The sequence below is a fragment of the Rattus rattus genome, chromosome 11 (genome assembly GCF_011064425.1).
Source record: "Rattus rattus isolate New Zealand chromosome 11, Rrattus_CSIRO_v1, whole genome shotgun sequence".
NCBI lineage: Eukaryota > Metazoa > Chordata > Mammalia > Rodentia > Muridae > Rattus > Rattus rattus.
This window is the reverse complement of record NC_046164.1, coordinates 24,402,880-24,411,489: the sequence shown is the minus strand read 5'-3', so window position 1 is coordinate 24,411,489 and position 8,610 is coordinate 24,402,880.

The window sequence follows — 8,610 nt, the reverse complement described above, 5'->3', positions numbered from 1 at the left end:
TGGCACTGCATTTCTACTAAACACACAAACACCACCACTAAGTCTAGGTCACCGTGAGGTACTCCTTCCTTCACTGTCAGCCTCAACTCCCTTTTAAGTCACCTTTGAATTAAGTCATCCCTCTCTGCTCCAGCTGGTTGTGTGATGATGGCAGCGGTGGCGGGGTGGCTTTAGGTGTGCACGCCTGCCTAAACGTGGAGGCCGTAGGAGGAGAGATGCTCTGCTTCACTGCTCTCCATACTTTCACTGTTCGGAAGCTACTTATGTCCTGCCTCCCACAGTGCTCGGGGCACAGGCGCACAGGCCCCAGCTCTCCACCTTTGCGGGTGGAGGATTTTGAATTCCAGTCCTAATGTTTGCACTGCTACCTGGTGAGCTATCTCTCCTGCCCTCCAACTGGTTTAACATCAACAGGGGGCAGGTTTCAGAGTGTGTGTGTGTGTGTGTGTGTGTGTGTGTGTGTGTGTGTGTGTGTGAGAGAGAGAGAGAGAGAGAGAGAGAGAGAGAGAGAGAGAGACAGACTGAAGAGTAGAAACTTCATGAAGCCTAGAGAAATATATCTATTGCAATTAGGCCTTCTCATTTTACTGAATACTTTTTCTCCTTTGGTACCATTGTTTTTTAAAAACCATCCTTCTGTTACTACATTAACCTTTAGAGAATCAATATCCTAAAAAATGGGACTGACAAGAAAACCATACCTACAATACATACTTTAATATTTGGGTCCTGTATTACTTTTTTCTAAGATGTTTCCAAGAGAAACAGAGGTTTCAAACAATTAAATGTATTCCCTAAGGTCACAGGTAGTGCTGAAATATGGGTTCCTGTGACACTTTTATCATTATATCACAATATCAACCATGTTTGCAAGCTCTAAAATTTAAGTTTTGAAATTAAAAAAATGTAAAACCTAAGGAGGTGAAATTATATTGATCATTACAGCTATCATCTAGTCCTATATAGAACTATGGTTGTATAGAACTACTGTTGCTTTTGTGACTCGGTTATAAGTACAGGAAATTATGTTAGTCAGCTGATCCAATGAAGCAATTTGCAGAACTGTTCTAAATTATAGATTACAGTGAATGACAGCCAAAATTTACCGAGTTCCTGTGTGCAAAGCACTGTTAAAATTGTTTGACTCGCTTATCATCTCCCAAAATATGCGCTGCCAGCATGACAATTTAGAGAGACACAGGCACACAATTAAAATGCAACTGAAACCAATCCTATCCGGCTTCAGATCCCCTGACCATGGCCAGATCACATGGCCTCCCTATGCTGTGAGGCTTTCAATGTCTTCCCAAGGCAGGCAGAAAAATGTAACTCCAGACAGTCTCTGCATGTCCCAGGCACACTGAGCTCTGAGCATTTGGTAAACTACTTCTGCATCCTACGTATGTACTCATTGGGAATATGAAAGAGTGATGTCTTTTAATCATTCACTCATTTTAAAGATATAGTTTCTGCAGAGAGCACATCCTTTTAGACAAGTGTGAAGTTTCACTAAGTAACCATATTCTGGATTCTACCTCCCACATACATTTCTGGAATCAGCAGGCTAAAACACCTTACTGTTGACAGAAGTTTTTGTACTGGAATGGGAAAAATTTTAGAATAGGTCTAAAGTTTAGTTTCTTTTTACTTTTTTGCTGCAGACTAAATCCAAAGTCTTGCAAATGTTCAACCCAACATTTCACTGGGCTACATGTCCAGCCCTGAGCTTCATCTGCCACTAAAGTAAAACACAGGGGTCATAGAAATGAAGGAACCCCAATTAATCTGAGTTCTCTCTTGAGAGCGGCTCCTTACTAACTGAAGTCCCAGCCTAGGGGCGGAGTGTAGGTACAGCCCTATGAAAAAACCTTTACCATCCGCAAATGCTTCCCACATATACCACAGCAAGCAATCTTCATTTTTTTTTCTACTAGCCACATTTTATAAATGAGGAAATTAGGCCCAGGAAAATGAGATATCCAAATGCTGGAATTATAATTTTTGACAGACATTTTTGAGACAGGGTTTCATATAGCCAAGGATAGCCACAAACTTGCTATGTATCTAAGGCTTGAACCCCTGCCTCCACCTCTCAAACATTGGGATTACTGTAAGGCTACCATGCCTAGTTTCTGACATGACTCCTGGTTGTGCGTGTATGTTCTTTATGTTTTAACATTGGAATGCTAAATTAGATCTACAGTGTATGAGTTTGGTATTGGGGGTTTGGAGGTTGGTGCTAGGAAACTAACCTCCAGGGCTTGGTCAACATGCTAAGTCAACACAACACCACTGAGTTTTACCTGCCAACCTTTGGTTTTTTTTTTGGGGGGGTGCCTTTGTGTTAAACATGTACTCTTCCGCTCAATTCAGTCTCTCCCCTTCTGTGCATGTGCATGCCCACGTGTGAGGCCAGAGGACATCAAATGTCCATTTACTGCCTTTTCACTGAATCTGATTCACAGTATTTTTTCAGCTAGGGCTGTATTCAGCAATTCATCTGTCTCTACTTTCTGAGAGCAGGGTCTATGGGTGCTGGAGACTATACTTGCCTTTTTAAGTGGGTGCTAGGAGTCCGAACTCAGGTCTTCTAGACAGTGTGACAGCAAGCTCGCTCAGAGCCATCGCTCTAATCCCCTTTCCACTCACTTAACAGTAGGTCAGGTAGCCACAGCACTCAATAACAGAAGTAGTAAAAGATTGTGCAACTTTGTGCCTTTACTAACTAGTTCATAAAAATTGTTTTGTTGATGTCTCTGAGACAAGGTCTTGTTCAATATACCATCCTCACTTCAAATTTGCAGCAAGTCTCCTGCCTCTGCCTCTCAAATGATATGGATTACAAACATGTATCACCAATCCTGGCAAGACATCTACTTTAGTATTCAACTTTATTCTGTGCCTGAGCTCCGCATCACTCCCTTGTTTGGGTGTCAGCATTCCCGTCATCTGCGGGACTTCCTCTGACTGTTTTTGATGAAGATGGAAATCTGAATACCATACTTGGTTCAGCAAGACAGCTCAGCGGTAGGTGACATCACCGCCTGCTAATCCTGACGAAGTGTGATTTCTGGAACCCAGACAGTGGAAGAGAGAAAACCAAGCCTGCAAGCTGTTATCTGACCACAGGAACACCACTGTACAGGTCTGTGTGCCCATCTGTATGGACATGGCACACATACACAATAAAACTTTCTGAATCCCAGTGTAATCCCTTAAGGAAATTACAGCACTTGCAATCCTAATACTTGTGAGGTGGAGGCAGAATCAGCAGTTCAAAGTTGAACTCCATGAAACTAGAGTAGGGGAGAATGAAATAAAGAAGCAAATCTCCTGCTCTAATCACTTCTCCAAGGGGGCAGAGCTGCAGGGAAGGAAGCCAATCCTGTCCTTTACTAAGACACAGCAAGGCAGGAACCTAAAGGCAAGAACTGAAGGTGAGGGGCTTACTACAGCCTTGTTCCTCATAGCTTGCCCATCCTGCTTTCATTGATAAACCAGGACACCTGCCCAGGGGCAGAACCGCCTACAGTGGGCTGGCCCCTCCTACATCAATTATTAATTAAGAAAATGCTCCACAGGCTTACCTAGTCAGTCTGATGAAGGCATTTTTAAAAACCTGGGCTGGAGATGGCTCAGTGGCTAAGAGCACTGACTGTTCTTCCAGAGGTCCTAAGTTCAATTCCCAGCAACCACATGGTGGCTCACAACCATTTGTACTGGGTCTGATGCCCTCTTCTGGTGTGTCTGAAGACAGCTACAGTGTACTCACATACATAAAATAAATAAAATCTTTGAAAAAACAAAAAACCAAGGTTCCTCTTCCCAGTAAAGTTTGGTTTTGTGTTAAGCTGACATAAAGAACAGCCAGCATAGCGGATCCCTTGTCAACCTGACACACAAACACACACCACCACTCAATTGTAATTTTTCTTTCCTCATTTGTTCCCAGGTTGTCATGTTGACATTAGTATCACAATATAAAAACTAACTTTAAGAAGGCCAGTCTTTAAACATGAAGGCTCAGCATGGGTTTCTGGGTTCCAAGGGCTTGAGAGCCTTACTCTCTGGCTCTGCCATCCATAGCATACACTGCTGGTCTGTCCCGTGGGCTCAGGCCTGCTCCACGGCACAGCTATCGCTGTCCTTGGTACTTGTCCCATGGTACTGTCATCTCCAAAGTGCTAGAACTTCTTGATGCAACTGGGCTACACCTTCACCAACAGCCTCTTCTGAGCTCTCTTCATGGACTCTGACCTTAACACATGGTGCCAAGCCTCAACTTACCTCTATGGCCCTTTCAATCCTGAGGGTCTACACAACTGAGGCTTTACCTTCATCAATGACCTCTCATGATGCCACACCCCAACCATGACCTCTCCATGACCCTTTCATACCTCCAAAACCAGTACCACCTGGTAGACTTTTTTTTTTTTTTTCTTTTCTTTTTTTCGGAGCTGGGGATCGAACCCAGGGCCTTGCGCTTGCTAGGCAAGCGCTCTACTGCTGAGCTAAATCCCTAACCCCCACCTGGTAGACTCTTACATAGTACCAAGTTCAGCTGTCAGTACATGGTCCATAGCCTTGCCTCCTCCAGACTAAGGTTGTGTGCTGACCCTGAGGAAACTTGTCTTGTTAATCAGTCTATTCTTCAGCCCTAGGTGACCAGAACCACAGATTCCCAATTCAATATATCAAATGCTCCAATGAAGACTTTAAGGTATTCTCCAACTTCCCTCTGAAGCATCACAAGCCAAGCTTTCATTGTGTGCACTGTTCTCCACATAACTTTTCTGCTCACAATACCTCTTTAAACTCTGAGCACTCAATGGCTTCCCAAGCCCTCAGTTGTAAAGTTCTTCCGACAATCCTCCTAAAGACAGAGTGGCCAGGTCTGCCAAAGTAATACTCCACTCCTGGTACCGATTTCAGTCTCGGGGTTCCTACTGCTGTGATAAAATATTACCAAGCTTGAGAAAGAAAAGGTTTACCTCAGCTTACAACTCTCAGGTCACACTCCATCAAGAAGGTGCCCACAAGCAGTCTGGAGGCATTTTTCCATTGAGGTTCCTCTTCCTAGGCACTAGGTTTGTGTCACGTTGACATAAACAGCCAGCACATCATTGTTATAAAGTCTGAAGTCTTATTTCTATCAACCAGCCTCAAGTATCTATGTAAATTAGATTTTTTTCTGACCTTAAGATGTTCATTTTTTTATTTTATTTTATTTATTTATTTATTTATTTATTTTGGTTCTTTTTTTCGGAGCTGGGGACCGAACCCAGGGCCTTGCGCTTCCTAGGCAAGCGCTCTACCACTGAGCTAAATCCCCAACCCCAAGATGTTCTTTTAAATATAACCTTTTTTTTTTTTTTACTCAGAATATAATGTGAAATTATTTAAACTGAAGAGAGAAAGCAAATGGGATAACAGGCCATGGTAGTTCTGCGCTCTGCAATGACTCTTCACTGTATCTATCAACTCTCACGTATGATTAAAGCTTGCTCTCAGATACACGTGTGGTAGATGAGTAGCGCATACATGCATAGAGGCTGGATGCCGATGTCCTGCTTGGTTTTTCCCCACCTATTTCCTCAAGACAGGGTCACTCAGTGAACACAGAGCAAGCTGGTGGCCCACCCCCTCAGAGGTGTTTCCTTATCTCACCCCTCAGTGCCAGGGTTATCTGAGGTGTGTAACCACACCCAGCTTCTCACATGAACTCTTCAGATTTAAACTGGGCCCCCATGCTTGCAGAACAAATACTCTTATCCACTGACTCATCTCCCCAGCCCAAAGATACACATCCCCTTTTCTCTAGGATCTCAGCAGTCTCCACTCAACCAAGGAATGAGTTGATCTTGTCTTCCCAAAGTTCAGAATTATGGAGCTGGGTATAGCTGCACAAGTCTTTAATCCCAGCTTTTGGGAGGCAAATGCAGGCAGATCTCTTATGAGTTTCAGCAGCCAGAATGGTCTCCACCAGGACAGACAGGGCTTTAGGAAGGGGCTGGAGAGTCAGCTCAGTGGTTAGAGTACTCACTGTTCTTCCAGAGCACCTACGTTCAGTTCTCAGCACCCACATGGCAGCTTACAACCATCTGTAACTCCAATTTCAGAAGATCTGATACCTTCTGACCTCCGCAGGCACCACGCACAAATGAGGTACACATACATACACAAACAAAACATCCACACACATGAAAGAATAGATTTTTAAAAACTTTAGAAAATCAGTTTTTCTTCTCTTTCATGTAATGCTGAAGAACAAATCCAGGGTCTCACTTGTGCACACAGAGAAGGAAGTATGTTGTTGCTTAGCCAACCCCAGACACTTATCTCCAGGGTCACCAAACGTTTTTTCTTCCTTATATAGCTAACTCTGGTTGCCTTGGACTTTTCTGCCCCAGCCTCTCTTGATGAGCTCCCCCTCCCACTTTAGAGTTGAGGACCAAACTCAGGGATCTTGAGGTTTTTTTTTTGCACTAATGAGCTAAATGCCCCATAGATGGATAAGGAATTAAATCACTATTTTTCACCTATCAGAATTGCCTTTGTATAGAACTAATCTTTTTTAAAAAAAAGATTTATTTATTTTATGTATGAGTGTGCCATCTGAATGTGCACCCACATATAAGAAGATGACATCAGATCTCATTACAGATGGTTGTGAGCCACCATGTGGGTGCTGGGAATTGAACTCAGGACCTCTGGAAGAGCTACCAGTGCTCTTAACCACTGAGCCATCTCTCCAGCCCCCAAACAGATATTTATGTCTTTTAGACTGCATTATTGAAGTGGAAAAGAATTTATATAACTAGCTTACAGCAAAAGTATGGGCTCTTCAACCAACACAGAAAGTATCTTCCACTTTGAGATCCTAGAAGGGAAATGTGCTTCTGTTATCTGATGCTGACTGATAACTTTGGATGTACTGTAAAGTGTGAGTCAATGAGGTATAAATACTTCATCCACCAGACTTTGTGTTTCAGGAAACAAAAATGTATAGAACCAAGCAACTGAGCTATCCAGTGTCATCTCTCGCCAGGTCCCACCGTTATCATGTAGGTTTCCCATTTAAGAGCAGTCTTCAATATCACAGTATCTCTCTATGACTTGTAAAGGGATGAGGACAACAGAAGCATTTGGACTCACCTTCTTCTAACACAGGCAATTAGAAACAAAAGAAAGCTGAACTCTGTCGATGTACTTGTGCAACATATCATTTCTAAACCTGCTTAAATCCAGGAAGACTTTTATTATACAATTTGACTTTACATCAATAAAATGTTAGATAAAACATTATAGATGAAAGAACAATTTAATTTGTATAGAAATAAATATTAGACATATGTAGCACATACAGTGAAAAAAGGTCACAATAAGTTCCAGGTGAAGACATGACTTTGTGCAGTCACCAAAGAAAGCCCTTGACACTTCCAATTTCACACCATCAAATTTATCATTCTTGCTGATTTAAGCAGAACACAAAACAAATATGGAACCTAGGGCTTACTTTCACCAGTACCAGCATGGATAATTTACTACAGTGATCCAATTTGAAGATCAGCAGGGACCAGCAAATTGCTGCATAAAAGAAAGAGCGAATAGGGGCCTTTTTCCTTGGTGTCAGCAGGCTACGATGATTATGTTTATTACATTTTCTTGAAAGGACTCCACATTTCCTCAAATATGCAGGAGAACTGTATTTCCCCTCTGAGTCCTACATTAGCATTATGTGCTTTGGTCTTGAGTACAGAGGAATGATGAATTTTTCAATTTATTTTATAAATTTATAGCCAGGGTAACAGCGCCTTGAAGAGTCTATATAACTCCCCAGCCTGTGAAATATATTAAAAACGGATTCAAGAGAAGTTCCTAAGAAGTGCTGACCACTGTATATATACACATTTTTTAGCTCAATAGATCCCATTGTATCAAGCACCAGAAGTGATACATTTATAAATCAAACAGTTCTTATGAGTATTGCTAATCTCTGCAATCCTTGTATATTTGTTCAAATATATACACATCGTAAGTGTTGCCTGCCCAAGAGTTTGCTCTTTTGGTCTCAACTTCCAGGTACATGTAGATAAAAACTAGTGCCAAAAGGAATTGTTCTTAAAAGTTATACAACACAGCAAACATTTAGAACTTAATGTTATGAACAAGGTTAGTGGCTGAACCTATTTTTTAAATGTACCTTTAAAAAACTAGAAAAGATGGGAGGCAGAGGCAGAGACAGGAGGATCCCTGAGTTTAAGGATAGCCTGGTCTACAAAGAGAAACCCTGTCTCAGGGAAAAGAGGAAGGAAGGAAAGAAGAAAGGGAGGGAGGGAGGGAGGGAAGGAGGGAGGGAGGGAGGGAGGGAAATGAAGTGATCCTTGTGCCCTTCTTTCTCCTACAATAGCCAATCGTTCAAAGACTCTAGCAAACACGGCTATCAATAATCTTTTTCCTATGGTTTTCTAAGAAAGCCACTTCGGACACAAAGAACACTGCATGCTGTCTTGCATGCCACATTGACTCATACTCAATGTGGGCCAGCTGCACAGCATGGACAACACAAAAGGAAGGCCACAGAGAGAATTCATCAAGCCACTTAAGTGC